The sequence below is a fragment of the Solanum stenotomum genome, chromosome 1 (genome assembly GCF_019186545.1).
Source record: "Solanum stenotomum isolate F172 chromosome 1, ASM1918654v1, whole genome shotgun sequence".
NCBI lineage: Eukaryota > Viridiplantae > Streptophyta > Magnoliopsida > Solanales > Solanaceae > Solanum > Solanum stenotomum.
The window spans coordinates 101,111,219-101,117,493 of NC_064282.1; the positions used below are offsets into that span (position 1 = coordinate 101,111,219).

A 6,275-nucleotide genomic window follows, 5' to 3' on the forward strand; every position below is an offset into this window, starting at 1 on the left:
ATTTAATATAACATTGACACACAAATCTCAACAAATTATTTAGTTGAACAACAAATATCATAACAATTAATGTATTAAATTAGATTGTGTAAACAATACACTTTATTTAATCCAAATTTTAAAGTGAAAAATCTCTACAAGTGCAATTTATTGAGCATGAACACGAATGTCTTTTTTAACAAAAAAATTTCACTTCTCTTTCGGGAAGAAAGTACAAGTTCTCCTATTGTGACCTTATTGTCCATAGCGCCCACAAGAATTCTTGTTCACAGTTATCTTCTCATCCACATTTTTCTTTCTTCATCCAACCTTCTGTACCTAGGTGGCAAGACAATTTCATCTAATACATAGTCTGAAACTGACCAATCCTCCTTATCCGGCATTGGAACCATTGCAACCTCATAAGTTTTTGCTAATGCATCAGGCTTGTAGTAATCAGAGCAATATGGGTGCATATCTATAATATTCTTGTGCTTTAAAACTGCAATTGCATGTGCGCAAGGTATTTCATCTAGTTGAAATCTTTCACACGTACATACTTTCTACTCAAGGCATACAATGTATCTTCTTCCATCTTCATACACTGAGAAAATATATTCAGACGATGGAACAACCTGAAAACACTAAGAAGTTATTGATAGATTACATGAAATAACATTTTTGTATCCTTTCCAAAGCAATGCTGATCAAACAGTTAAATGATTCGAGTTTGTGATACATAAAATATAAAATTATGGATATTGATAAATACCTTCATCTTTGAACATTTAGATGCATTTACAATCAATACCTCCTCAAATCTTCTGCCCAATGTGTCATTTGTATATGATGCTATTTCTCTATTTTTTATAGTTCCAAGAACCAAATAGAAGTCTAGCCTCTTTCAAGAAATCTAATATAGGTAACTGACATGCCTCAACAAGGCAGCCATTGATACATTCTGCGATGTTCAAAGGCATCATTCTACCTCTGTTTATTGTTGAATGAACTCTCGACCACTTCTCATACCCAACATCCTCAAGATAATCCTTCACCCTATGATCAACTTATACCACCTTAGCCATTAATTTATCAAAATCCTCATTTCGGTATGCGTTTGCCATTGAGTAGAATATATTATTTAGTGTGTTTTTGCTCCTTTTGACGTTTGAACAGACATTCTTCCAAATGTGCCATATGCATGCACAATGAGGTACATTTGAGAACACAATGCTTACACTCTTCATAATACTTTAATTTTTATCTGATACAATACACATGTTTTCACGCTCACCAAATGCATTTTTCAATTGTTCGAAGAACCATGTCCACGAACAGTCATTTTAAGTATCTACAACACCATATGCCAATGTCAATACGCAACCTAATTACAAAGCAAAACACATTTAACTACTTGATACATAACATTTACACTAAAGATACATTAATTATATATATAAAATGAGTTCACAATTATAACAGTATTACAAAAGTCACACCTGCACCATCTAGTGTGCTCGCTGATACAAAAATACCTTTGTAAGCCCCACCAAGATGTGCACCGTCCACTACAACTACAAGTCTGCAGTAGTTGAACCCTCTCATCAATGGCTCAAGGCTATGAAAAGATACATGAATTCATTATTTTCTGACTTGTGCATCCTTATATATGAATTTGAATACACAATATTTAGCATGCATATGTATCTCGGCATGTGCCTATATCCATCTGATGATTTACCCTTTAGCATTTCTAGTGCACGTTCCTTAGCACGCCATGCTTGCTGGTATGATATTTCAACCCCATAGAATTCTTGAATATCTTTAATTACATCTTTTGGCATATGAATTCGTTTATGATTTACCAATTTAGGGGCAGTCACACAACTAATAAACCCAACTGTTGCTTGTACTTTTGTTAGTATCCTATCCCGTATTGGACACATATGTTCACTATTGAAGTATCTCACTTTGAATACATCAGATTTCTTTATGCACGAAGCCTTTAAACTCCAGCCACATTCATCACTGAAGCACACTAACACATACCTGTACAAATTTTTTCATCAGAATAATTCATATAACATATACATTTCAAATATACAATGTTACAGTGTTTCACAACTTGTCACATAATTATCCACATTAATGTATAATCCATAATAACGACCACACCAATTTTTTTACAATATTTTTATGTATCAGATTCACAAGTTTATCACGATACACCTAATCCAATAAACAATACTAATCCTACTAATAATCATTACCAATTTGTTCAAATCTCAAACACTAACAAACTTATCAATATAATACATATACTAATTATACTTATGTATCACACACATTAGCAAATAGAAGTGTATCATCATTCATATATCTAGAAACTGAAGAAAACCAATTCAAATTAGAGATCAAACACTTCAATACCATTTTTTATCTAATTTTTTCACTTTGAAATTGAAGTTGTTCTTTATTTAATATTTCGCCATTACATCGATGAGTGTTGCTTTATCCTTATACAACTGACCCGTCTTTACATTTGTACTCTTGGAATAAGTTATGTAATTTGTAGCATTTAATTCTGGAATATAATATGAATCACAAATTCTTGATTCAATCGTAGCAAGAGCTTCTATATCTCTCTGTCCCTTCGACGCATACGATTTCTCCGGATGTCCCATCAAAGTTATGTATCTCTCCACCCATTTTCTCTATTGTATCAATACATAGAGGATAAATGTCGAATCCAGGCTCATTCCTTTTTACTTCTAAATACAGTTTCACATCCATGTCGTTCTTGATTTTCAATGGACACAAGTTACCTACTACGACATATCGGATTTCAATATCTTTTCTAACATTATCGATATCCAACACGGCTAAAATCAACGCTTTCAAATTCATAAATGCAATTGAGTGCCCAACGACAATTCCATCAACTTTGTAACATTCGTAATCAACATCGCTCACCCAAATTCCAGAATGCCGTAACAAAATTGATATATTCATCTTCTAAAGTTGCTTTCTTCAAGTTCTTAGAGTATATCTCAATTTTATGACGATAATTGTTGATAGATGGAGAAGGTTTAGTTTGAAATTTGAATTTCTGAATCAGTTACATAATGGGATGGAAGGTTAACAATTTGTCATACGTGAATTATAGGAATTAAAATTATTAAAATCAAATTTACGTTTTTCTTTCCTTTTTAAGCGCAACAACTCTTAATTAGAATGTATCATACCTAATGTATCCCGTAACTCCTTATGTACCCGACTGCTCATTATTTTAAGAGATTTATTGTAAAAATGAAAACTAGAAGGGATAGGATGTTATTTATATCTTATACTATGTCATTCCTATAATTTATACTTTCTTTTAGAACTAGGTAGAGATGGCCCATGCAAGCACATGCCCAACGTTAAAAAATTTTTGTAAGCTGGATGTACACAAACATATACAAGCGGGCTAAATGCATGCACACAAACATATATATGGAGAGATACTATTAAATAGTTGGCAATACATTTTGTTTGTAGTTGTGATTGTATTATTTACATTGGATATATTAACATCCTAATCCTTCTCAAATTTTAAATCCCTGAAATCATTCTCTTGAAGCTTTCTCTTCATGATATAAATGATCCACTTGCCCTGAAATTACCTACATTTTGGCTACTTTTCAGTGTTAGTCAACGTATCTCATATTTACTTCACACCCTAAAGTCGTGCATGGATATTTTGTTCATGGAACTGCTAATTAATATTCACAGTTTTATATTGGATACTAATCAATAGGGTAGGCCTAAGCACCACACTACACATATAGACACGAGCCTTTCTCGTTATCGTATGTGCGACTCTTACCTCATACGGCTTGCACAAAAACTCTTAAATTCCTTACCTGCACTATATCCTTTGGAAGCTGACTTAGAAGCAATAGAATATCTTACCAAAGCAAGTGAAATTCAGTTCAAAACTGATATTTTATGAGAACAACAACTATGTAATAATACTTTTACTCAACCTCCTATACAAGTTGAAATGTGCATCAAACAAACATAAAGGACTGGAGGCTATTTCTTAGATTGGAAAAGCTTCATTCTATCCTCTCAAAAGCTCCCCCATTTTATTGAGGTCTCATATTTTATCAACATATCTATTTGCATCTCACCATAAAGTGTATCAAGTAAAAATAAATTGAATACGTTGTTGGACAAAAGTTGTATCTGAAGATGAAAATAGCACATACTTGAGTAGAGAATCCGTTGACTATTGAAAAAATGAAAGACATGTGTAGAGAATACCTTCCGATCTTCTTTTGTCATCTCAGTAACAACATTAAAACATATCTAGTATAATTCTATAAGTGAATTCTAGAATTATGATGAAAGAAGACCAGATTAATTATCGTGTGTGACCAAAAAGCTTAGAAATGCAACATAGATGAATAAAAGTACAAAATAACAAAACAAAACTTGAATAATTTCAAACGTCAATTCAATGAGGTGAAGAAACTCCAAGCTAAGCCCACAACACTAAAAGACTTAACAAACCCAGAAAGTCTATTCAGTTGGAATCAAATGTTTAGTAAAATTTTCCTCTGTTAAATTACATCTAGAACCCATATGAACAGAGAAAGTTCAAAAGAATCATGACGAAACAAGACCAAATTAATTATTGAATGTGACATAAAAGCATATTCGAGGAAACAACATTATGAAAATCCAAAAGGGGACAACAAACTACAAAATAACTATAACACCTCAAACCTCAAAATAAAGAAAATCCTAGTTGTCAGAAAAACTGGTGCCAGTACCGAAGGAACCACCCACAGACCATAGGTAGAACCACGAACCGTAGATGGGGTTTCGTCGTTAAGGCCTAAATATTGATGATCTCTGTTCCCACCCATGGTCGACTAGTACGATCTGTGGTTGGACCGACAGACAGTAGGGGAGGGTCAACAGCCAATTAGAAGGAATTTGTTATTGGGTCAACTTCAAATGGTCATATCTTTTAGTACATAATGAATTAGGTGGCCCATGACCTATCAAGTTAAAGATAATTGAATCATCTTTCCAACGCCACTGAGTTTGCTAAAATTCCATCTCGGAGTAGCAAGTTATGCTTATTTTAGTGAAGCCCTGTCGGGCAGACCACAAACCACAACCACAGACAACGGTTGGTAGTCCAAACGATGGTACGTAGGTCCCTCCGTGGATGGCCTTCGTCAGCTTTTAAGTTAGGGTCATTTAGATCTTTTTCCTATGCGTTAAGGCCCTTATACTACGTTGTTTAATGTCTAAACTACGTCGTTTTACTGAGTCTAAGCCTAATAACTTAGTCAGATTAGCCAGAACCCTCATTCTCCAAAAATCATCCAAATTTGGAGCAAAAAGAAGAGGAAAAGTCGACCAAACCTCCTAAGAACAAGCAACAGTGTTCATAAAAGTTGAGCCCTGAAATCAAAAGATTTCTCCGTAGATTTCATCACCAGGTATCTAGTGGGTTCATTTCATCCACTAGGTCCCTAGAAATCAGTCAGTTATTTTATTCTCCATATTTTGTTTAAACCTAAGATTTCTAAAACCTTGAATATTCACTGTATTTTAGCTATTGAGGTATCCTAAATCGAAATAGCATGTTTCTTTGAAAGTTTGTTTAGTTCCTTGTATGAAACTCAAAACCCTAGTTGTGTAGATTCTCTAGTTAATGAATTGCACTTGCTAGGTTAGTTAAACAAATAATCATGCTCTAGATTTCGAATGATACATGAATGTGTTTTACCATCCTGGTAAGACCAATGTATTGGTTGATGCTCTTAGCAGGCTGTCTATGGGTAGTGTAGCACATGTTGAAGAAGAAAGGAAAGAGCTAACCAAAGATGTTCACCGGCTTGCTCGTTTAGGAGTTTGCCTTACAGACACATCATATAGTGGGGTGATAGTTCAGAATGGATCAGAATCTTCATTGGTAGCGGAGATTAAGGAAAAACAGGATTGTCATCCTATATTACTTCACTTGAAAGGTGCAGTTCGCTGACAGAAAGTTAAGGTTTTTTGCCAAGGGGGAGATGGTGTACTTCGTTACTAGGGTCTCTTATGTGTTCCTAATATGGGTGAGTTGAGGCAGCAGATCCTTACAGAAGCCCATAACTCCAGGTATTCCATTCATACTGGTGCCACTAAGATGTATCGTGATCTACGGGAAGTCTTTTGGTAGAACGACATGAAGAAGGACATAGCAGATTTTGTGGCTAAATGTTCTAACTGTCAACTAGTTAAGGTAGACA

The 6,275-nt window shown here is 34.3% G+C and overlaps 1 pseudogene; it reads right to left on the reverse strand.

Moving 5' to 3' along the window:
- Window positions 1-272: 272 nt before the first annotated feature.
- LOC125860621 (uncharacterized) lies at window positions 273-2,991 on the reverse strand (annotated as a pseudogene).
- Window positions 2,992-6,275: the final 3,284 nt, after the last annotated feature.